The sequence below is a fragment of the Podarcis gaigeae genome, assembly GCF_964106915.1.
Source record: "Podarcis gaigeae genome assembly, chromosome: 9".
Classification (NCBI taxonomy): Eukaryota; Metazoa; Chordata; class Lepidosauria; order Squamata; family Lacertidae; genus Podarcis; species Podarcis gaigeae.
In genome coordinates this window covers 46,819,746-46,846,300 of record NC_139685.1, presented here as the reverse complement: position 1 = coordinate 46,846,300, position 26,555 = coordinate 46,819,746, and positions in this window count along the sequence as shown.

Below are 26,555 nucleotides of genomic sequence, written 5' to 3'. Positions count from 1 at the left end.
TTGTCCTAAATCAATTGAAAAAATGCAGACAACAAATTTGTTGTTGACCAGTGTTATCACAGTAGGTCCTTAGTAGCATTTCTTTTTTATGTACACAGCAGCCCCGCCCACCCCTCAATGGGACAGCAGGCTAGCAATTACCTCCCCACAGACACCTTTTTCACTATTTCACACTGTAGAGTTAATAAGGTTTGTTAAGTTGCCATTTGACTGAGCTGGTTTATGCATACTCTGGCCACAGTAGAAAGGTGCAGGGCTGGCTGAGAAGGAATTGTGTGTACACTGTGCTGATGCATTTCAGTGTCTTTCAAAGGTTGCTTCAAATACCTTCAATTATCCAGCACAGAGAGGTTTGGTGGGGACATACCCTTAGGCTATAGCATCTTTGTTCCATCCAGGGTTGCTCAGCAGAAATGGAAACTAGATGTCAGTTGTCTCCTTGGCACAACAAATAAAAGTGTTGGCCACTTAGTGAATTTATCTGGCAGTTGGCGCAAGGTCGAACCTATTTTAAGGTAGACTGCCCACCTAACTCTTGCTTTTAGTGTTAGGGAGCCCGCAGTATAGAGGTCAAGTGCAAAGTCATTTTCATCATAATAAATATACTGTATGGTCCTTTACTAGATCCATCCACCCTCTCATTTCCTCATTTGATTTAATGGGGGCAACAGCAACCGTGTTGCCTGATTGAATAAAACGCCAATGTTTAAGGCTGCAATCCTATATTTACTTATGCTGGGAGTAAGTACTTCATGAAACACATATAGGATTGCACCATTACTCATTGTTTTACACGTTATTAGTTTGGGGGGAATTTCCGCAAGGTGGCAGTTTGTCCTGGATCTTTGGCAACTTTTGGGGTGTCCTGGTTTTTACTTTTCAAAATATGGAAACCCTACACAACCCAGTCTGTGTGGTCCACATACATGACCACTGGAGCTTGTCTGAAGGGGCTGGAAGGTGAGAGCTAGAGAGGGAGACAGAAAATCTTATTCAGGGTATGGCAAAATGAAAAGTCAATGGGGCATCCAACAAAATAATCCAATAAGCCCCAACTCAAATAAAATCAGAACCAATTGAGTTTGCTTATCTTGCCTTTGAGAACTGTGACCTTACTACTAACCTTACTACTAACTCCCAGCTAGTGGCATTGGCAGAGGCAGAACTGATATCTGTCTGAAATAATTATTGAGAGACCATGGCTCTGCAAGACAAGAAGCATCCAGGCAGGCCTGTGATGAGTAGTGGATATTTGGTAGTCACCCTAAGCTCTTTCAGTATGGTTCCACATGCAGCCTTTGAGTTGAAACAGGTTGGAGTACATGATTTTTTAAAAAATAGAACATATAATGTATATTTTTCAGGGAGAGTAGAAAGCAGTGCATACATTGTCCCTTGAAGGCCCTATGTGTCTTCCAGTCAAAGCATATGTGCTGAAGTCCATTAATTTCAATGAATCTACTCTGAGTATGACTTGATTGGATAGCACTGTAAGTCGGGCTTCCTCAACCTCGGCTCTCCAGATGTTTTTGGCCTACAACTCCCATGATCCCTAGCTAGAGGGCCAGCGGTCAGGGATGGTGGGAATTGTAGTCTCAAAACATCTGGAGGGCTGAGGTTGAGGAAGCCTGCAGTATTCACATGCACACCAGTGTTCATGAAGCCTTGTTCTCATAATACAGTGGTACCTTGGGTTACATACACTTCAGGTTACATACGCTTCAGGTTACTCCGCTAACCTAGGGTTAAGAACTTTGCTTCAGGATGAGAACAGAAATCGTGCTCTGGCGGTGTGGCGGCAGCAGGAGCCCCATTAGCTAAAGTGGTGCTTCAGGTTAAGAACAGTTTCAGGTTAAGAACGGACCTCCAGAATGAATTAAGTACTTAACCTGAGGTACCACTGTACCTAGACTGAGACAAAGCCTTTTAGTTCAAGCCAGATGTTGCTCTGTGTAACCCAATATAATTTTCACTTTCATAGCTGTTCTAGAGTGATTTTATTAATCTTCACAAATTAAACTAGTCTGATTAATTCTCATAAATGTTTAATCAAAATATTCTCTCTCTCTCTCTCTCTCTCTCTCTCTCTCACACACACACACACACACACACACACACACACACGTCAGGTAACATACCAGTTGAGTTACTTTCTCTTCTCTGGACTATATATCAAAAGCAACAATGGTTTGCATGTCTTGTCAAGCCTTTGTGATTTGGTTAAGAAAGTTGGGTAGTATAAGGACAAAAATGCAGACACCCATACAATATAGCATGATTAATTTGGGAAAACAAACTAAAAACAAACATTTCAAACCATTACATACTATGGGCACAACCAGCCAAATTTAAACATTTCGAAGAGATGTTAGTTTCAGTGTGAGAATATAAAGCACATGCTTTACATGAATTTTGAAATGAGTAGGCTGTCGAAGTAGTGCACTTTTCTGTATCATTCCCTGATTTAGCGTACATGTCAAATAAAATAGGACATAACTCCATGTTTATAAAGACTGAAATCAATTTTTTGTACCTCAGATGGCAGAAACAACAATCAACAATCTTTTTGTAAAATAGAGCTGATGTTGACAAGTGGGATAAGATGACAAACACCTATCCCTTAACAACGGACTAATATCTTTAAAGGGACACGGGTGGCATTGTGGGTTTAACCACAGAGCCTAGGGCTTGTTGATCAGAAAGTCGGCAGTTTGAATCCCCACAACGGGGTGAGCTCCCCTTGCTTGGTCCCTTCTCCTGCCAACCAAAGTGCAAGTAGATAAATAGGTACCGCTCCAGTGGGAAGGTAAACAGCGTTTCCATGCACTGCTCTGGTTTGCCAGAAGCTGCTTAGTCATGCTGGCCACATGACCCAGAAGCTGTATGCCGGCTCCCTCGGCCAATAAAGCGAGATGAATGCCGCAACCCCAGAGTCGTCCGCGACTGGACCTAATGGTCAGGGGTTCCTTTACCTTTACTAATATCTTTAAAGCAGTAGGACACCATGATCTCTTGTGAGTAAATAGAACTATTTCTCATATTTTTAAGGGATTCCAGTTTAAAACGTTTTATTTCTTTAATCTTAAAAAATTAGCAAAAAAGATTTCATGGTAGCTAATAGCAAAATAATAAAACAGTTAAAATAAGCATTAAAGATCAGTAGAAGCAGACAAATGAATGAAAGGTAGGACATACAGGGTACTGTAGATGGAATGCGGAGAGAAACCAATAACCATGTACCTATCTGAAATTACAGCAACCATGGCTGAATGTGAATGTTGCAAACTGTTCAGTTGTACCCACTTTCCTTCCTTGTTTCCAGAACCAGGAGCAAACCTTACCTAGCATTACATGCCAACCAGCGTTTGCAGTTTGTTTCTCCCCAACAAACCACAAGCAATAGATCAAGCACCAACCTTGGTTCCCACTTGTAGTATATTTGGAGAGAAGCAACCATGAGTTTCCCAGCTCTGGAAAGGGAGCAGTGAAGTAGGTGCAACTGAGCAGTGTGTACTAGCACTCTGCTCATTCACAGCAAGTTATGACTTCTTGCAAACTGTGTCATATAATTCATTGCATGCAAACCAGGCCATTGCCTACTTTGAATCCAGCTTGCTACACATTTCTGTCATGCCAACATACATGGAACTTTTCCAGTGGCTCAGAGAGGAAATAATTTACTGCTCCAGTTTGGGACTAGATATGGAACAGGAGGTGTACATTACCAAGTCTCAGTCCTATCCATGCAAATACTTTTCCTTTCTTTGTTGTGAGTTGCTGTGTAGAATCTATTATCTTTGATAACACAATAATAGAAATTCTGTCCTCCCTTAAAGAGGGCATGTGTTGCGGTGAGACCTAGAAATCGAAACCTGTGTTGTGGGTGGGTAAGATTGGTCAGCCACAATACCCAGTTGGTAGGTCCCTCAATGCTGGGTTCAATTTGGCCAATGAGGCGCAGTCAAAATGGATTGAGGGACCTTTATATACCCATGCACGTGACTCAAAGCTGCTTCTTTCAGCGCATGCATTTGGAACACCCACCGACCTTTCCCTACTTTTAGGGCTTTTGCGCTTGACCTTGCTACGCTGTCGTGTGTCATCCATTATTGGGACAGGGGCGCGGCAGGGATTTTCCTCACTTGGCTGATTGGCTGTTGCCATTTGGGTTTCGCCTGCTGCGTAGCAAAGTGTCGCAACTTGTAAGGCTGCAGATAGGCTCTGGTTCAGGTGATAGGGATTGGAGAACGGTCTCGCTTTCCCTATGTGAAAGGTATTCTGTTAAAGGAATCCAGGGACTCAAATGGTTTGGTCAACCCTTGAGAGGGGGTTGTGCCCATGCCTGAGTCCAGGAGGACATCTGAGTGGTGGACATAGTCTGTTCCTGAATTTCCGCCTATCCAGGTGTTCACCCTTGGCTGATCTGTGCTGGAACCCTGGGTCAGCACTACCTGCATGGCAGGGAGCTAGTCGAACCAGAGCCTATGCAACCACTCACCTTCTGTAATCAATAAAGTTGTGGCCTAAATTCTGTCAAAAACCAAACTAAAATTTGAGTCAAGTGTGAATTTATTTAGGGGGGAGGTCTCTGGGTCTGAACATGCAAATATAAATTCAGGTAGGTAACCATGTTGGGCTGACACAGTCAAAATAAATAAAAAATTGTCCAGTAGCACCTTAGAGATGGTGCTACTGGACAATTTTTTACTTAATAGAAATATAAGTTGCTGAAGATACAGAGCAAAACTTAATTGTTGTAGAATAAATATGTTTAACTAAAAGTACTTTGGTGTATCTCAGAAAAGTATTATCACAAATTGCAAGAAGAAGGAGGGAGGGAAGGAGGAAGACTTACAATTAAGACTGCAGCTGGCACAGAGAAAGGAAGAAATGTGATTTCCACGTTTGTTCTGTACGCTATATGTTACTTTCATTATGGCTAAAGTAACAGGAAATTGAATTTGAGGGCCAAAATCGTACAATATATTGAGAACTTGAAATAGCCCTAAGGTGGTTATTGTCTGCGTGTGCCAGTCAACATATTGACCACATGGTGAATGATCAATAATTGACGAGCACTTCTTTGAAAAGTCAGTTATTTTGTTTGACTGAGTCTCAATTAGTTTTCTTCTGCCACCATCTGCCATCCCAATCAACAGTACTGCTACCGGGGTTGAATCTGAGCAAATACACACCTTTCCTTTATTGGCAAATCTGACAAATTCAATTTTCTGTTACGAAATAAAAAGTTGCTGGTGCAGCATTGTCTGAATAATGCCAGACATGATGTTCAACTATCACAGGTCTTCTGGAGAGGCTGGCTGCAAGATAAGCAGTTGCTTTTTCGCCTTAACATAGCAGACAGATGTACTTTAATGCGCTATTGCTAGCCTACCAACAATTCAGTTGCATAGCTGTATTTCTTTAGCAGGGTTAAGGCAGCATTCTGCCTTCAGCGTGAAGAAATTGCCCCTATAAAGCACCCTGCAACTTTTGGAGAATGCACCTGCTCCAAATTAGAGAAACCATGCAATTGTGATTCATGGCTTGCATTAAGGTGACTTGCTTAGCAAACTGGGAGCAGTCCAATTTGGCTTGATGTGCAAAACATTTCCTTCCACAATTGCTACCCTAGACTTAATGTTATATTCTGGACACTGCTTCTACTTACCACTGCTGCTGTGGCGGCAATTGTAGAAGGCAAATAGGATCCTGCGCAGTTGCTGTTGTGGATACTCTCATACATTGTTGTGGTGGTGATTTTGTCTTTCAAGAAACTTGTCTTTTGTTCCATTCACATTCTTTGTTTCTCTTCATTAAAGGTTTACAACAGTAAACTGTATGAATGAAAGAGCTTCAGTTTGTGCTGTTAGTGTGAGTGCATTATCAAAATCTGGATGAATGGTTCTGAGTATGTCGTGAGGATTGCAGGTCCTGGTCTTAAGAGCTGATTCATACACACTTTGAAAATCCACAATCTCTTCTTCTTTTACCTTGAAAGTTTGAAAATTGTACAACCTGGGGTGCACTGAAAACACTTTTGTTTCATGAAATCTGAAAGTATATTTGAAGAAGTATACGGGTTACAGAGGTTTACATAAGATGTAACAAGTGTCATGAAGAGCAGGTGCATACTAAAATAAGTAGAATAAAATTACTCTTCATGTGTCTGGCAATGCTTTCTGCTTCCACATTCATGGGCTCCTTGGTCAAGCTAGATGGCTGGTTCAGATACCAGGGCTACTGAAGAAGCTTGATGCATTGGGCAGAGTTAGTAAGACCTGACACTAGATATGAAAATAGATGCTTATCCAATCCCAGGGTGGGTGGCGGTTGTGGTCCATTGTGGTCAGGACCTCACCCTGGGGGAGCAACACAGAGGAGGGTGGCTGGCAGTTGGGGGTTTCCCCTGGTCAGCTGCTTGGATTGGTGGACTTTCCCACCAGCCATTATTTGAATTTTGGCCAATTCAGCCAGGCTTAGAAGCCATCCAGAGTGAAGCAGTTTCTTTGCAATTCACACTTTCAGGCAATCTATCTTTTATGACCACTTGACTCCTTTCAGGAAAAAGCAAAAGAAATAGAAAGGGCCAATGACTATTTGTGTTGATGAGATATGAGAGCAGCTACCTTGAAAGCATTAAGACTTGCTGATGAAACACTAGCCAGCAATTACAATCTGTTTTTCCAAGGTATGTATAAGGGAGGAAATTCATGGGATAAGGGAAATTTCCATTCCACAGTGGTGTTGGCTTGTGGCTTCCATCACCTTTAGATTTAGGGTTAGTGGGATTCTGTGTGAGGAGAGTTGAAAGTAGGGTTCGGAGAAAAATTTGGTTCAGCTACTTGGTTGTCTCTTTGCCTGTGGCTGCTTCTCAGAATCTAGTAAAATATAAGAAAGTGGATAGTCTGCACCTATATTTTAGCTATTCTCAGCTGCAACATTTGTTTCTCCTTTAGGACATCAATTTACAAAACTGTACATAATTGCATAGGATGGATAAACCCAGAGTAGGTCATCGCAGGATCAGGTGAACAAACAAAGGTGCTAAGGGGCATTTCTACCCTTCCCTTTATTAATCTATCCTCCCCCAAAGTAGCTCAAGACTAGACTCATTATTTCAGTTCTCTAACCATTTGGATCACCCAAGGTCACAGTTTGTGTGCCTTAAATTGCCTTTGTTTTACAAGAAGCAGGCAAACAGGATTGGGAACTAATTATTTAGACTTCAACCCTGAGCACCAACACTTTTCAGCTGGATTTGTGCTCAGCTTGTTTCCATGGGAGCAGGAACAGGATATTATTTAATATATACATATGGGAAATACTGTGACAGTTTGCTAGAAGGAAGACGATCCACAAACTTGCCTTTAAATTACAGGAGGAAAGCTGTGTATTAGAAATATTATGCCTCTGGGTAAATGTGTAAGTATAATATTGAAAACTCACTTTTCTTCCAAATGTAGCAGCCGATGGGAGTTTGATTTAGTAAAGCTGCTGGTGTGCACACTGGAAAACAAAGCAAAAATAAAAAAGGATGCTGTATCACTCAGTATAAATGTCAAGGTGGGACAGAGGACAAACTTGATCCATGTCCAATGGTGATGAAAAATATTTGTCTCCTACTCTTTTCCGCTGCCTGCCTCCTTTTAAAAAGGCTGCATTGATGTGCTATTTTGTGTGTGATTTGCACATCACACTTCATTAAGGAATGTTGAGGACAAAGATCCTAAATGTATTACATTTATAAAACTTGCATGCAATCCCTATGTCAGTGTTTCCCAACCTTGTGCCTCCAGCTGTTTTTCGACTACAATTCCCATCATCCCTTGCCACTGGTCTTGCTAGTCAGGGATGATGGGAGTTGTAGTTCAAAAACAGCTGGAGGCACAAGGTTGGGAAACACTGCCCTATGTATTCAGTTGGGTGTCATTTATTTCCAAGTAAAGGTTACCTTTGAAGAAACCGTATTGTAATGAGCTTCGATATTAGTGAATTTTGGGAAGAATCCAAACCCAATATCTGCCATGGGCAGTGGGGTTTGGAATCGGTAGCTCTTCAAAGTCCCTTATGCCAGCTCCTTGTCCTTCATCCTGGCTCAGCTGGTTGAGCTGGGGTCAAGGTTATTCTCTAAAAGCAGCATTTGGGGGTGTGGCAGTATGAGACAGCAGGAAGACTTACCCCTTTTCCATGCTCAATTTATCTTAGTCATGTAATCTAGCAACTCAGCAGATGCTACACTGGCAAAAATAGAAGTGTAATGCAAACTCTATTTTAAAGGCCATTTTCCCTCCATCAGGCTTCGGCTGGCTCAGCTGGTATTAACCCTGCTTCAAAACTGTGGAATTAGGGATAAGTTATACAAACATAACTTACCCTTGCATAAATCATGCTGTCTTCCTATAGCTTGGATTGCTCTGTATCTAAATAAAGGAACTACTGTGATCCTATAAGTGCCCAAGCACAAGTACGTTTTACTGAATTTATTGTGACCCAATTCCCAGTAGACATGTTTATGACTGACAGGTAACAGTTACCAAGGCAATCATCTTGGCAGTGATCTGGATAAATTACTCTACATGAGAGAAGAAGCATATGGACTGGCTATTTTCTATGCTCAAGAACAAGCATCTGCATGAAGTGCTGGACAGTAGGAGTCTCCAGTCTATTATCTGGAAAAGTGGCTTTCCATATTTCTTGGGCATAAATGGCTGGTTCATACATGTACTTAATAACTGCAACATAGAAACACTGATTTGCATACATAAGAAGACTGACACAGATATAATTTATCATTTCAAATCCAATGTTTTTAAATGGACTTGATTCACCCATTCAGCATTATTTTTCAAGTGTGCAATACAGATTTTGACCTAGTTGAGATATAAGAGGAAACCATCTCCCTCCCTCACAAACACACACTTTGTGAACATGGTAAGCCTCAGGTTCACATGTTCTCCCTCCTCCTCTTTTGCTTTCATAGCTGCATGCAGAAGATTGGAAGCTTTCACTTCTAATTTCAAACAAATCACAGCAGAACCAAAACTTGGGACCCGTGGTTTGCTTAAACTCTGGTTAGTGAAAGCAAAGCTCTGGTTTTAGGTTCTGGCCTCTTTGTTAACATATCACAGTTCCCTGAGCTTAGATGTCACAAAGAACTGTGGTTTCTTTAAAATTGTAAGTAAGAGCTTCTAATTTCATCTGCAAAACACGAAGAAAGAGGAAGTGTGAGTATGCAAATGAGGCTTGTTTCAGCTTATTCATGTAGTTTCCCACTACAACTGAATTGGGCCATTAGGTGTATTAAACTGTTAAATTGCTCTAACCCCATCTAAAATACCTAAAATGGTGAGGCTAAGCAAAACTTAAAAACAATTATAAGGTTTTCCCCATTATGGATCAAGCAACTAATTAAATATTTTTGGGGTGTTCACATTTTGAAATAACCCTAATTTAAATCACAGTGAGAAATTAAATGCTTGTCAGGTTAATAATACAATTTGTTCCAACTGTACTGGTGTCTAGAATAAATGTGTTTATTTCCTATAAAGACCTAAATACAACTTCCCAGTAGGAGTGAATTACACATAATGGCTATATTATCCCACTTTCTAGTAAGCTCCATTTTACAAGGAAACTATCCCATTGTGTTTGTCAGATCCACTTATCATCTTTAGTGGCTAAATCTTACTCACTAAGTCTCGAAATGTGTGTGTGCTTGGTACAGCTATCAAGCAACACACTCAACTGTTTTGCATTCTCCATAATCATTACTCTAGTATAACAAGGTATACAAGCACACAAGACAATTAACAGGCATGAACTTGTTTCTTTTGTTAATAAATTGTTTTGTACCTGTAAATATATTAAGAGATTGACCTAGAATTAATACCACCCATGGCTCTGTTCCCACTGTACCATGGGTCAGTGAAAAACTCCTTACTTTAGAGCACATTGCCACGATGACAGCACTGCAGTACACTTTAAGAGCATGCTTTTTAAATAAAGAAAAATCAAAGATATCTAAAATATGGAGGAAAATGTTTTCAATGTTTGCTGTGCAAACTCAGTGAAAAGAGATAGACAAAATAAGTTGTCATGATTTTCTTCAGAATGAATGACAATATGAATATAAGGCCCAACTTGCAATAACACACACAAACAAACAAACAAACACAAACACACAAACCCTCTTCCTCTGGCCTCAAAGTCATGGAGGACAGAGTTACTTCCTCAGAGAGGGAAGTCTACAGTTGAGGCACCACCACTGAGAAGGCCTTCTCTTTGCTAGTCACCCCAAACTGGTTGCCAGACACACAAGCTTGGCTCCCCCACTTAACACAATATCTGTGTCATTCAGTACTTGGAGAGGCACTCATTGCACCATGCCATTTAGAGTTTTGTACACCAGTAGTAGCAGCATCTTGAATTGGGTGCAGTAGCTCACAACATCCAGTGCCTGGTTGCCATCTGTCATTTGATGGTATTGAGACTAGGCCCCAAGCAAGCAACAAGCAGTCCCATCCTCATTTCATGTGCCCTCTGATGTGTCCTAAAGATGCCTTAGGTTTCAATCTTATCACAATTCCTTCCTTCCTTATTTACACTGACTTCTTATAGGCCTCCCACCCACCTTTCTCTTCTTCTCATGTGGTTTCAGAGCAATTGAAAGCGGGTCAGTAATTTGCTTGTTTGACATTCACATTTCAAATGTTCCTGTATGCCACATTGATATCCTTTTGAAATGTGGTATAAAAACATTTCCAGAAGTAAATAACACACACAAACATAGAAATCAAACCTTTTTTTCCTGGTAATATGGCTTGAGGAAAAGAAACCACCACCCTACAACCACTAGAGAACAGATTTGTAGGTTTCTGTCATATGTGTGTTTATAGCACACTAAGTGAGAGCTCGACCATAAAGAAGGCTGATCGTCGAAGAATTGATGCTTTTGAATTATGGTGCTGGAGGAGACTCTTCAGAGTCCCATGGACTGCAAGAAGAACAAACCTATCCATTCTTAAGGAAATCAGCCCTGAGTGCTCACTGGAAGGACAGATCGTGAAGCTGAGGCTCCAATACTTTGGCCACCTCATGAGAAGAGAAGACTCCCTGGAAAAGACCCTGATGTTGGGAAAGATGGAGGGCACAAGGAGAAGGGGACGACAGAGGATGAGATGTGTTGGACAGTGTTCTCGAAGCTACCAGCATGAGTTTGACCAAACTGTGGGAGGCAGTGGAAGACAGAAGTGCCTGGCGTGCTCTGGTCCATGGGGTCACGAAGAGTCGGACACGGCTAAATGACTAAACAACAACAAAGCCTTAGAGGGGCAAGCGAATTACTTTCACTTGATTTCTAAAGAGTAGCTGTATTGGCAAGAAGAAGAAGAAGAAGAAGAAGAAGAAGACTAAGAAGAAGAAGAAGATGACTGTGTACTGTTTAGAAAGTAGTCCATTAAAAACCAATGGGGTCTTGCTTCCTGTACAACTGCAGGAATTGGGAATTTCTAATCTGAGAGAAACAAAGTTAAAATAGAAGCAGGCTGACCTTGATCCCACAATAATTAATCTCAAATTCCTTTGGCTCTTGCTCTGCCTATCATCATCAGCTGTGGTTTAACCCATCACAGACATACAGCACCCAAAAGATAGCCCCCCACAATAATGTAGCCCTTGGCAGGAAAGAAAATACAGCTCACCTCTGTTCTAGTTCTTCAATATACTCCACGGACATTGGGATGCTGCCCTTTCATGGGGTGGCTTCAGATTTCTCTTGGTATACTAGTTGTTAAATGCTTTCCATAAGATTTTTCTGGAATTTGCTCTCTCCTGCTACATTGGAGCTATTCATCATTGTGCTGTGTACTTGGATACCATGGTCTGAAATCTGTCAATTGCTGAAGCAGTTACAGGAATGTAATGCCACATTGTTTATTATTATCATTCATGGCACACTTTGGAGGGATAATGGCCTGCCTTATGCTTCAGCCGAGAATTGGATTGGGGAAGCTTGGCATTCTCAAAACTATTACATATGCATAAGAAGCTTTCAAAAAAGTAATGTGTTTCATGCCCCTTTCGCTGCAACTCAAGAGGAAAAAAAAGGAACATTAAGCAAAAGCCCTTGTGAACAGTTCCCTAAAGTGCAAGGCCACAAATGGCTTGCAGCTCGAAACTTGCTGCAAATCCCCCCACCCCATAAACCTGTACATTTCTTCCTTTCATATAGTTTTACAGTGCCACCACTGTTATTGATGCCCTGAGCAGCAGTTGGGAAAATCAAGTTCATGTTGATATATCAGAGCTAAATGCAAATATTCATGAGCAATGATTGCAAGTGCACCAGCCACTTTTCAGTCTTATGCTGATACCAAAGTTAGCCTTTGCTCAATTGAGCATATGGTATTTACTGATGATAACAGAGCCAATATTAAATTTATTAAATTCCTATCCATTCTTGAATGTGTATTTGTGGAGCATGAACTCTGATCAAGGGTGAGGTTGTGCTTCTAAGTGAGTTGTAGATCTCTAGTTAGGCGAATGGGAGAGCCATGTGGATCAATTTATATGTAATTATAGGCACTAGCTGCTTGTACTGCAGGCCTAAAAGTAAAAAAAGAAAGAAAGAAGCATGGCTTTCTTCCCAGAATCATAAAGAACCATAAAGGGACTGTAGAGGACACCTAGTTTAATTTCCTTTACTGACCCTAAAATAAACCATTGACGAGACATTCTCAATCTCTTTCTGTATCATAGGAATATTGCAAAACATCCCCTAACAATTTGGTCCATTTTCTGGTCATTCCTATAAAATAATCCTATACCTTCACCGTTGTGATTCTTTGTTTGAATGGAAGCTTGAAGATATTTGAACATGCTTAGCTTTCTCCTAGATATTTGGTTTGTTATACAGAGAAATGTTCATCAGGGGTGCTTTAAAATGATTGGAAATCCCAATGTCCACCATAATTAGATTTGTTTCATTTGCAGACATCTGTTATTCCAACAGAAACAAAACCTGTTTGTCCCAGTGATGCAGAAATCACATGCAGATCATTCCTTTCTGGAATGTGTCAGTTTAGATGGTTTAGGAAAATTGCATATTTGAATGGACTCCTATGGGGGGGGGGAGATCTCTTCTTATGAAAAAAAGTTTAAGCCATGGACCTGCAACCCTCCAGATGTTTTTGGACTATAACACCCATTATCCCCAAGTCCTGGGCATGCTGGCTAGGACTGAGGGGAGCTGAAGTCCAATAACATCTGGAATGCTGGAGGTTCCCCATCCCTAGTTTAACCTTCCCTTCGGTAATATGATAAAGAAACAATCATTTGTAATTTACAATTGATTTTCTTTATGTTTCTTTGTTTAATGTATTGACATTCACCCTAGATCTGCAGTACCATAAGAAGGTAGGGTACACGTTTTAGTATAAATAAGTAAATAAATAAAATTAAAAACTGGAACCCAATGTCTGACTAGTACAGTAACTATATATATATATATGCATTACATTCTCTTTCTATACAGTTCATGCATTTCTACACAATTCATTTCTATGCAATTCAGTTGGCGTTTCTTAAGAATGGGTGTCACAGCTAAGAAAAATTATTTGGGGAGGGAGAGATTTGGCTGGCAAAGGCTGCCCTACATCATGTTAGAACATGCATTTATTTCACCGTATTTTATTTATTAAGAATTTTATATTATATTTGTGTGTGTGTGTAGACACTATATAATATAAATATATACAATGTATAATAAAAAACTGAAATAATTCTCATACCTTACATAAGTAATGCAAATTAAAAAAATGAAATGAAATGAAAACCCATCTGTTACTAAAAAGTCCAGTGAAAGATACAGAGTTGTAGAGAGACACACATCACTGAGGGACTTTCTGTTAGCAAGACTACCTTTCCTAGAGCTGTAAGTGTGATTTCAGCATGGGAGATTCTGGATCTTTGGACTTAGAACTCTAAGTGCCCAGAGCATTCAAATAATCCAAAGAAAGTGTCTGGTTCGACAGCAATGCAGTTAACTTCTGTAGTCATTCAATGTTGACATCTCCATGTGTGATGAAAATTGAAACCTGGAATATTTCAGATAAATGTCAAGGGAGGAAGGGAAGAAAGTGGTAAAGGGAACTGAAATAAAAAAACAAAACAAAACAAGAAACAAGAAGTAATTATGAGGTAGTGGAAGAAGAGCCCTTATCAAAGAAATCAGAATGAAACTGAGTTTTCAAAAACAGAATCAAAGAATGGGGGAAGTTCAACTACCTCTATACATCAAGGAACACATAGTTCCCAGGAAGCACAATGTTCTTACACCTTCAATGGCATCTGCATCGTTCCCCAGTTTGTCTATGCATTTCTGCTGTAAAAATTGTCTAGCGTTCCAATGCAACTTAGTGAAAATTGTATTTTCAGTTGAAGAGCTTTTCTCTTCCTCTTCAGTTTTCATATGAAAGAGTTCTTGACTGAGACTCTGAAATAAACTGAAACACCTGCCAGTCATAGGAGGTAGTGAGAAGAGGAGTGAGAGAGTGAGACTATTTAAGCTTATGAGAACATGAAGACATGCTTTTCAAGGAGAAAGACTCCTAACTGCTTGCCAGTTAGCAATGCAAACTTGTGGTGTGAATTACTCTGTTAACACCAGGCAGGTGGCATGTGAATGCTAATAGTATCTACAAAACCTGCCACTAAAGAGCAGCAACACAACACTTTAATGCTTCTATCAGTTCATATGGAGATATCTATAAATACATACATGCATACATTGTGTGTGTGTGCATGCGTGCGCGCGAGAGAGATTATGAATTTTGTCGAACAGTTCAGTAACCTCTTACCCTTACCCTTAACATAATTTATTTTCATCCTGAAGATCCATTTTCAGCATTCAAATCTTCATGTAGAGCAAATAGTTGTGAATAACTTGTAGTGCATTAGTCCTTAGAAAATAGCAGCACAAAGCAAGATGAAAATTTAAAAACCAGATAACAGAATTTACATAAAGTCATATAAAAGATTACTACTTAATATTTAAAATTTGTAAATAGGATTGATAAAATTTAAACATATCCATATCAAAGCATGAAATATATTAAAACATTTTCTTAAAATAGTACACATTACTTATTAAGTTGACAACATTACAAACTTCCATGTCTAGCAAGTGTGGGATGCCTTTGCCTTGTGGTGCTGGGGCCCATAGACTGCAGTAAAATACTGGGAAATGTTTTGCCCAGTATCTTTTTTATGTGGTAGCCTCATAGGGAAAAGCTGTCCAATAGGCCCTTGCAAAGGGGAGGTGGAAATCCTATATGAGGCTGTTCCCCCTGCAGCTCAGGGTCATTTCACTCGCCCATCCTAATTCACTCTCCACATCCTAATTCAATAAACACCTTAGCCTTCTTCATGCTTAAGAGGGATTATATCTCTTGTCATTTGGCTATTGAGAGCTCCTGTCCTTTTTAAAGAAGGATCAACAATAATCCTTCCTGTTGTTCACCTGGAAATGTTGCATCCAATTGCCCCCCCCCCTAGTCTTTGTATGGTTTTGTTTATTGTTTATTACTGTATTTTTGCACTATAAGTGACATAGACCCATGAACTCAGTGTAATTTCTGGAAAGGTATTGGTGGACTGAAATCAGCCTTTTTATCTGAGGTCCTGGCTCTTGGTGCATGTCCATCATCATCATCAACAACAACATTACTTTATTTGTATTCTGCCTTTCCAGAGGCAGCAACTCACCCACAGAGAGGTTGGGTAAATGTATCCATGCCACCCTGCTATCCATTACAGTGGTGCCCCGCAAGACGAACGCCTCGCAAGACGAAAAACCCGCTAGACGAAAGGGTTTTCCATTTTGGAGGCGCTTCGCAAAACGAATTTCCCTATGGGCTTGCTTCGCAAGAAGAAAGCCCATAGGGAAATCTCCGGGGACCTCTTTTAAATGCTAGCGGTGGGGAGCAAAGCCTTTTTCCCCCCTCCGGCCTTCAGAAGAGGTCCAGGAAGGCCGGCGGGGGCCGAAAGGCTTTGCTCCCCACCGCCAGCATTTTAAAAGCAGTCCGGGATAGCAGGGAAGCGCTTCCCGCTATCCCGGATGGCTTTTGAAGGCAGGCGGGGGGGAGCAAAGACTTTTGCCCCCCGCCCGCCTTCAGAAGAGGTCCTGGACCTCTTCTGAAGGCCGGCGGGGGGCAAAAGTCTTTGCTCCCCCCTGCCTGCCTTCCCGGGAGAGCGGAGAAACGCAGCGCGTCTCTCCGCTGTCCCGGACGGCTTTTGAAGGCAGGCGGGAGGGAGCTTTTGAAGGCAGGCGGGAGGGTCCAGGTTCTAGGCCCAGTTCAAAGTGCTGGTCCTGACGTATGAAAGTCTTCATGGTTTAGGCTCCTCAGCGCTTGAAGAATTGCCTACCCAGACAAGGAGACCACAAGAGCATCATTTCAGTCTTTTCTCTAAGTGTTTCCATCAAGTGATGTATCACAAGGGAGGGAGAGAGGGAGGGAGAGAGAGAGAGAGACTTGCACTTAGATTTTGTTATTGCTTCCTCTTCTGAATGATTGATTACCGCGGTAGCTTTTTATACAACTCTTAAAAACTAGAATGAAATATTAAGGCAAAATTCAGCTGTTATTCTTAAAGAAAAAAATCCTTCTTTAATTGGTTGGCATAAGGAAAGGGAATTAACAGTATCTCAGAAATAACCCTTGGCCTTCCTCCCATAAGCATCAGTTTCTGGGTTCAGTGCCTGACTTCCTTTGGTTATGATTATGATCTGGTTCTTAGATCCTTGCTTTTCCACCTAAACATATTTGCTTGAATGAACATTTCATGGTGTCAGGGCTGCCGCTAGGTCCCAGCTCACAGAGGACCAACGCCCAGTGGATATTATATACAAAAGTCTTTATTGAAGTTTAGTTTCCATTTCCAAGCTCTGGGCGCGCAGACCCACGTCTTAACGCTAGACCGGCTAAGTCCCCTCTGACTCACTGCTCCACCCACACCAGTTTAAGATTCTAGCCCGGCTCCACCTCTTGCGCTGCTCTTTCCTGCGTTGGGTCCTTCTGCCCTCTGGGGTTCCCTCCTTCCTGGACTCCTCTGACGCGGAGCCTCCTGAGTCTTGCCCCTCCCTCCGGCGGGCTTTAGGACCTGGCTCCCTTCCCGGGCTCCCCGCTGTGCCGCGCTCCTGTACATTTGAACTTGGCGCGCGCGCCCAGCCGGTGACTTTCCTTCTGACCGTTTCCCCGCTTCCTGATGTGGGTGTTGCCAAACCTGACTCCTCTCCTCCCTCTGGTGGTGAGGACACTGGTCCCGACTCCTGGGACTCCCCCTCCCCACTGCGCTCTGGTGGAGACGCTGGTCCTGATCTCCAGCTGCTGCTCAGGGACTCCCCGCTGGCCCCTCCCTCTTGAGGTTTCTCCCTTGGAATCTCCCTTGCTCTGGCCACCGGCGCTCCCTTCTGTGAGTCCTCCGATTCGCTAGAGAGGCTTGTGGAATAACTCTGGCCACTGTCACTGCCTGCGCCCCCCTCGTACTCCTCCTCCTCACTCTCCATTTGCTCCCCCTCCTGTGTCTCTCCTTCTGAACCCCTGACACATGGCATTTAAATGTGTCATTTAAAGTAATGATTTTAACTGACAAAATAAATATAGGTTCCTGCTGTCAGAAGAGTGATTGCTTTTATATATCAAGTACAGCAAAAGGGTTGGTTAGAACACACAGTATGGTTTCCACCCTGAAGTATCAAAACAAATACCATTCATTTTTGTATGGGTGGTTCTTAATGCAAAAACAATCCATTTTGTCAAAAAGAAAGTGGACTTGTATTTACCCCACTGCACATTAAACAGTGTGAAAATTCTGTAACCTTTTGCATAATGCTTCTCTCATCTAGTTGCTCTTTTGCATTATGCGGTATCAAATATTTGGGGGGAAATGTACATTGTTACTTTTCTACGTACAAGTTAAATTTGCATGCAAAACATAATGCCCTTAAAGCAGGCATGTCCAAAGTCCATTTTGGGGCCTAACTTGGCCCGCCGGTCAATTTAATCTCTCCCCCCCCCCCCCCCGCGGCAGCGTACATCCTGGTTCAAAAAAAAAGCTCAAAAACTTTGGGGTAATATTGTTTAAAAAAAAAAACCCTCACGTCATCAAATCTGGCCTTCTCTGCAAAAGGTTTGGGCACCCCTGCCTTAAAGCTTGAAAACAAGGCGTAGTATTCAGTGAAATAACTGCCTCCCTTTCCTGCACCCTTTGCTCTTGTTTACCATCCCCAAATCTACTCCAGAGAATTGTAGGGAAACCCAGAACAGCTTTTGTCCACATGAACCTACCCAGAGCCTGCAATCATCATCTGAGGCCCTTCTTTGTGTGCCTCCTGCATGAGAGGTCAAGGGGGTGACAACACAAGAGCTGGCCGTTTCTGCAGTGGCACCCCGTTTGTAGAATGTTTTTTCCCAGGGAAGCTCACTTGGTGCCTTTGTTACATATCTTTACATATCTTCTCCCAGGGCTTTGGCTAATTCAGCGATGGGGTGAGCTTCCGTTGCTCAGTCCCTGCTCCTGCCAACCTAGAAGTTCAAAAGCACAAAGTGCAAGCAGATAAATAGGTACCACTCCGGCGGGAAGGTAAACTGCATTTCTGTGTGCTGCTCTGGTTTGCTAGAAGCGGCTTAGTCATGCTGGCTACATGACCCGGAAGCTGTATGCCAGCTCCCTTGGCCAGTAAAGTGAGATGACTGCCGAAACCCCAGAGTCATCCGTGACTGGACCTAATGGTCAGGGGTTCCAGTACCTTTATGGCCTTTTAGATGGGGGGGGGGAGATTGCTATTATTTGTTACTATGTTATCTATTCTTGTGCTTTTATATTGTAAACCACCATGTGATCTTCAGATGAAAGGCAGTACAAAAAATGTGAAGAAATAAATAAAAATTTCTTGGACATGTGTGTGTGTGTGTGTCTGTCTGTGTCTTTTATTGGGGAAAAATGTGGACATGTTCAATTATCTGTCGATCATCTGGCATTTTGCCATAGTGTTTTTTGGGGGGTGGAGGCAGGCAGGGAGAAGCTTCCTGTGGTGGATTTTGATTTTGGATTTGAACAAGATGCAATCATGAAATTAGAATGCAATTCTACTATCACATTGTCCCACAATATTGTACATTTTTAAAAGCTGAGGATGACAAAATGTTCTTTCAAAATTTTGGCAGCTCAGTTTGCCCTTGGAAGAATATCAAAATGTTCCTGCAGAATACAACTAGATTTTGCTGTGCCACTTTCCAATCCAGAATCCATTATGGAAGTACAGAACTGCAAAATATGGAAGGAACTGAGATTTATTTATATATTTATTTAATAAACAAATCTAATAATATTGTTTAAAAAAATCACTTGAATACCCCCTCCAAAAGGGTTACAAACTGATAAGCTTGTGCTTCTGCAACACAGGGTTAGATCCAATGAAATGTCTTACCGTGTTGTTATAACTCAAAAGGGTGGGATGTGGGGTCCAGTAAGGGAGTAAATGTGGAAATGCAAGTTGGGAAGTGAATATCCAGATGGGAGGTATCTAAATATAAAGGGGTGGAATCCATCAAAGAAAGCTGTTTTGTGTTTGCATTTAGGATTTCCGTGGTGGCACAGACGCTGGATCTTTGCCAATGGAAACTTATTTGTTACGATTGAGTTTCTTCTATACTGGAAGGCTTTACATATCATAACCTGAACTTTGTTAAAGATTCCTTTTACAAGTCATTTAACAATAACATAAGCTCCATTTGAGCCACTTTATGGCAGATCCAAGGTGTTATACATAATCTTCTTAGTAGCTTTGCATGCGCTGCTTATACAGACAGAATAATAATAAAGTTATATGAACTTGCTTGCCAAGAAAATATTTTTATCGCTTCAAATTAGGCTTACTTCTAAACAAGCATTTAATTAATCAAACAAGATACAGCAGTGGTTGTTGGTCAGTTTGAGATATAATAATTGGTCCCAATTAGCTGATTAGAATGTGATAAATGGGCAATTAATAAAAATGAAAGAGGAATAAAATCTCTTTAGAATTGTATGTAAAACCAGGCAGCAATAAGAAAATGATACTTTTTAATTTTTCATTTCAGGGGAAATTAACAAAAATATCAGGGTGTCCCCCCTCCTAAATTTGGACTTCCAGAATATGCTTACCTTTTATGAGAATAGGAAAGAGGAGATTCAAATATCGACATGTATTCCATACCAAGTCAGCTTATTGGTTTATCCTGTCCTATTCCTTATTCTTAATTTATAGCATTTAGTTATTTATTAACAATTAAAACTGCAATTCTTCTATATATTTGAAAGCAATATCTTTGTATAAATCTTTGATGGCAGCTGTTTGACAAGGTTTAATACCTTCCATGCAATGAGCTTTTACTATTTGTATGTGGACATGAAATGGTATTTTATAGAGCTGTGCATGGACTCCATGTGTATCTGTGCATTTTTGTTTGTTTTTGTTTTTTAAAGAAATCTGTTTCTTGTGTACTCTCTCCCTCCAATTTGACTGGCACAAGAGTTCCTTCAGAAAGGATTAAGTCTGTGAAATTACAAAAAAATGGATGTAGGGAATTTTGTACAGGGACTTCTTCCTATAATCCATATTAGGGCAATGCCTATCACAGTCAAATCTGGCAGACTTCAGAGGAATCCCTGCTTCTGAGGGGGGCACCACGCATGTCAGTACGAAGAGTGTAAGTCCCTTCCACTCTAGTCTGGTGCAGCCCTGCCCCATTCCATCCCCATCCCCTTTTGGCACCAAAAACAGTGTGTGTGTGCACGGCTGTGCATGACTTGAATGTGCATGAATTGGGAGTTGCCTGCATATTCCTCCTTAGACATGGTGAACATTTTTGTTTCATCTGCCTTCTTAAATGAACTGACTTCACAGGCAGGGGAATAACTGTTCAGATTTCACACTGAAAATTTTGCAATACTACCCTTGGCTCCCCCGCCAAAAAAATGTTTTATCTTTTAAATTGGTAGCCATCACTATCTCCCATGGGAGTGAGTTCCACAGCTTATGAACTGTGTGGAGAAGTGCCCTAGTTTGTTGCACCTACAACAACAGAGTTAAAGTTTGGGAATCTATTTAGTTATATGTTTTCCTGGAGCACAGCTTTTTCTTCTTCTCCAGAAGAGTGATGTGACAAAGAGAAAGTATTTGATGAGGTGAGCAGTGACCCAAAAGAAACATTTGTTTGTTGTTAAGGTGCAGCAATACTTAATGCTATTGTACTGCAAGGTACAATACTTTATTCCTTTGCTTCATTTTTATTCATTTTTGGCTCATCCAGGTAACTGAGCCATGCTAAGGGACTTTGGTTATGACAAGACTGAAGACCACCTCCGAAGCACTCAAGGCTTTAATGTGTCGGAAAAGGAAACCTGTAGGAGAAAAATATGTTCTGAGCCCTCTCTGAGAGGCAGCGGAGGTGGTAGGGGACTGCCTGCCAGCTGAATCATCCTTGCCAAATAGCTCAGCACAGAGTGCAGTGAACAGTTGTGAAAACGGCCCCAGACTGTGGTGCCCGCATTCCAAGCACCGTGCAGCAGCTGGCATTACTTGGCAATGATATCCGGAAACAGGGAGGGAAGGGCAGAAGCAGACAGGGAAAGGACAGAGACCGTGGACACAGGAGGGAGCGAACAGAAAAAAGAGAGAGAGAGAAACAGAGTGCAGAAACCAGGCAATATTGAAAAGTAGTAAGATAAATGCAGGAAATAATAGGAAGGAAATACAAGGCAAGATAAAACAATTTAGAAAGGGAAAACGCCTCCACGAATGACATTTCTTTTTTCTTCTTTCTTTTTTAAGGGCGTATTCACAAAATCATTAAACAATGCCAGATGGGATGGGTTGCAACATTGTTGGTGTTTACCAGATTCCCCTTCCATAAATGCAAAGCACTAATAAAGAATTAACATGTTCTCAGGATAACATAGGGACAAACTAGGAAATGTGTGTTTAGTCGTGCATGATGCAGTTGGTGCTAGCCAAAATTGTGGAAAGGTGGTTTTTTAAGAGCTCAGATAGAAGTGGCATGTGGATTAAAGAAGTAAATAAAATAGAAGCCCATGGCGCTGAAGCCGTAGTGGTGACACGCTCAAGTGAAGTGTCCAATGCGATGACTACGCCAAGTGCCACAAGGTTCTACCTTGTCCCCAATGCTGCTTAACATCTATGTGAAGCAATTGGATGGCATCAGGGGGTGGGGGGTTGAACTTGATGCCGTCAGGATGCTGACTACACCCAGCTCTATTTTTCTGTTACATCTATGTCAGGTGTAGTCATGCAAGTTCTGAACCAGATTGGTGTCTGAACCAGAGATGGGCTCAATGAGGGTCAATAAGCTGAATCCTGAAAGTGGGAGGATTTATTGGGTGGATGATTCCTGGATCTGGGAATTGGGCTATTTGTGTGTTCTGGATGGGGTTGCATTTTCTCTGAAGGAATGGGTCTGGGAGTGCTCATACATTCACCTTTGCCATTAGAGGTCCAAGTGGCCACTGTGGCTCTGAGTGCCTCTTTGCTCCCAGGCCAAATTTAAGCTTTTTATATTGACCAAAAAAAGAGGACCTAACGAGACCAGATTATCCGAAGGGATACGGGCAGGAGTCAGATATAGTCGGTTCAGTTCCAGTGCCTAAGTCAATACTACTCACATCTGTAACCAATAAAGGTGTGGCCTTATTTATCCCATTAACCCAAAATATAGGTGTCCTTGTGTTTCATTATCTAAGAAATGGGATGGTGCTCGGGGCTTCACCATGCAATTACTTTTATATTTCGTAATGACAGTTAATCCTGTTCATTAATTTTGCCAAAGCTTGCAAATAACACAGACAACAGGCTCCAAAATTAATGGAAATTCTATGACAACCACAGGTTTGGGATTTTATGAAGAAGCAGGAAACATGACTTGTCCAATAAATTATATCACTTACCTACTTTGTATCATCTCTCCTTTGGGACCAACACATGTATTGAATAATCTGGGGCACATTTTATAGGGAAGATGAGCTAATAATTCTGTAATAAAGTAACAAATTAAAAAAGGATGCTTCACTAAACAACTCAGAAATATGACTTTAATAATTTATAAGCAAGAAAAGCTTCTAGTACAAAGCCAAAATTAATTTAAACTCAAGGATATATATATATATATATATATATATGCAGGTTTTGGTGTCCTCGGGTGTCTTCCCGTGTAAAAGTTGGGGTGTCTAGGCGACGTTTCGACGAGGTCTCACTCGTCATCTTCAGGCTGGTGCTTTCGGCTTCTTGTTACTGGAACAGAGCGGGATCTCAATGTTTGAGTTCCTATAAATACTGTAGAGGGGGTGTGGTGTCTAGCCTCCAATGTTCTGGGCAGAGAGGAAGTTCCCAGGCTAGTGTGCCTTTTCTTCTTTTGTTCCTTAATTACTTGAGAGATACCTTGAGTGATTTCTTGAGTGATATCCTGAGTACCACTTAGGTGGGTCATTAGGTGTGGATTAGTTGCTAAAGTCTTTGTGTCTTGACCTCTTGAACTTTGTGAAGAGTTTTCCTGAGAAGATGGCTGTATTGCACTTAGTTGTGCTTTGGCTTGGCTTCGTGTATAGGGGCGAGCTGTGGTTTTGTGGCTTGTGTCAGCCAGATCTGTGTAGGGATTGCAGGGGGGTGCAGCATCCGGAGGTGCCACCATGGATTGGCTACTGGATGGTGTCAGTAATTCATCTGTGGAGAGGGTCTGGGTTTGGGTCTGGTGTGGTTGATTGGTGTTGGCGTTCTGTGTGCCTCTGGATCTGGTGTCTGCAATCCCTACACAGATCTGGCTGACACAAGCCACAAAACCACAGCTCGCCCCTATACACGAAGCCAAGCCAAAGCACAACTAAGTGCAATACAGCCATCTTCTCAGGAAAACTCTTCACAAAGTTCAAGAGGTCAAGACACAAAGACTTTAGCAACTAATCCACACCTAATGACCCACCTAAGTGGTACTCAGGATATCACTCAAGAAATCACTCAAGGTATCTCTCAAGTAATTAAGGAACAAAAGAAGAAAAGGCACACTAGCCTGGGAACTTCCTCTCTGCCCAGAACATTGGAGGCTAGACACCACACCCCCTCTACAGTATTTATAGGAACTCAAACATTGAGATCCCGCTCTGTTCCAGTAACAAGAAGCCGAAAGCACCAGCCTGAAGATGACGAGTGAGACCTCGTCGAAACGTCGCCTAGACACCCCAACTTTTACACGGGAAGACACCCGAGGACACCAAAACCTGCATTCCTGTACCCGTGAAAATCTACGAAAGCAAATATATATATATATATATATATATATATATATATATATATATATATATATATTTCCAGTTAACCCAACTTTACAGGAGATTGAAGCAACTGAAACATTCCAGATGAGCATTTTATACACTGAATTTTTTTTCCTAATGGAAACTAGAACTATTTAAACCACAGATGGAGGAAATGGTAGGAAAATCATGATGAGAAAAATATTTAAGTATTTTGAGTTTAGACATTTTAAAGATATTGGTAACACCAGCAACAAATCTGCATATTTTATGTCTTGTGAAAAGACCTTCAGATGGGTTTCCATCTTAATGACATACACACACACAGAGAGAGAGAGAGAGAGAGAGAGAGAGGGAGAGAGATTTATATATTCCCATAATTGCAGGAAGGTTAATATGTCAGAAGGGAGATACAGAATCTAATGATGCATTAAGTGTTATAAAGCACAGCCATTTTGCATTTTGTGATTAAGTCAATAATTGCATTACTGTGTAAGCAATTTTCTTGACAGAAACTCAATAATTCCTTGTTTAACTTGGATTCACACAGTGGAAGTGTCCAAACCATTGCCTATGACTAGTAAAAATGATACTATGTAATGGGATCCACAGTGACTTGTTATCATTGCTGTGCCTGGGTCAAATGGCATTCATTTTTTTATTTTATTTTTGTGCACATCTAATTGAGTGTTTCTTGAACAATCCTTTGTGGGAATTCAATTCTATTACTGTGGTTATGGCTTCTGGTTGACTACTTTTGTCAGGCAAATTGCAAGTGAATAGTCGCTAATGCTTGGTTAATGTTTAGTCATGGGAAGTGAATGGTGTAGTAAATAGTTGCGAATTCTACTTTCATGTTTAAATGAGCTAGTTGACTAGGTAGGTTTCAGGAGTAATAAATGACAGTGCCTTCTTGAAGGGTGATGTGTGATGATTGCTACCAAGTTGCATATATTCCTCTCTTGAGCAAGGTTCTTGAGAGTGTGGTGGTTGTGCAACTTCATATATATTGGGGTGAAATTAATGATCTGGACTCATTTCAATTTGACTTTACACTCGGTTTCAGACACTGGTGGATCACCTTTCTTGAGAGAGAAACAGAAGTGTAATCTTGTTGATTCTCTCTGCCCCCCCCCCTCTTGATGACCTTTTATATCAAAAATGGTATCTTCATGAATGATTCTGTGGGTTGGGAGTTGGAAGCCTGGAAGTACTGTGATTACCTTTTTAATTGCATGGCCATTTCCAGAGATTAGTATTGTGGGATTTTTTCCTAGGCCTTTAACAGCTAGTAGCTGGCAAGAGATGATTGATGGTTTCACTTTAATAACACCTGAAGTAGGGTTAACTTGCAGCCCCATGCCTTTTTTTCAATGCACAGTCAAGACACAAGATGACAACTTAAGTATTTATGAACAACTGCAAAATGTTCTAAAATCACTGGCACTTTATTAGACAGATGGAATTATTTCACAAGCTGTTCCTCTCTAATATTTGATTCAGATACCTGGGATGATAAATGAGATTAGCTTAGAAAATGACCAAGCAAGTAATTACCTGATATTTATATGTAATCAAGGAAATACTCTTTTTATTTTAGCAGCTGTCCAATTTGCTAAATTAATAAATGGTATCCCGCACTTCTTCGTCCTTTGAAGAGTCTATGGCATAAGGGAGCAAGGCAGGTCAGTTGTCACAGCACCACAGAGACCTCCAAGTGAGTAACTTGCTCTGACAATGGTTGAGAGTGAACTGAGGTTTTTGAGCCTTTGCCTATGGCCTATTTTTCTTAGGCTCCACCACCTTTTAAGAACTAGCACCCTCAAAAGTACAACATTAAGACCTGAAAATGGATAGTTATCCTGTGCTATATGACCTCTCACCTGTTGCACGGTCTGTGCCATTGGCCTGGTAGGGTTGTTCAGGTCACTGATAGGTCTTTTGGCCAAGTGGAAAGTTCCTGTGAGGGTCCTGACTTTGGTTCTACAGGTTCTGTGGGATGAGGGTCAAGATTCTCCTGTCTACCAGCCTCAAGTTCAGTGGTCACCAGTCACCAGCATCAGATTCATAGTCAGGAACTCAGTCTGGATGTATATATACACCTTCTGACTCAGTGCCCTTGTTACTGTTGGATAATGGAGTCATGAGAGGTGAAATTGTGCATAGGTAAAGGTAAAGGGACCCCTGATCATTAG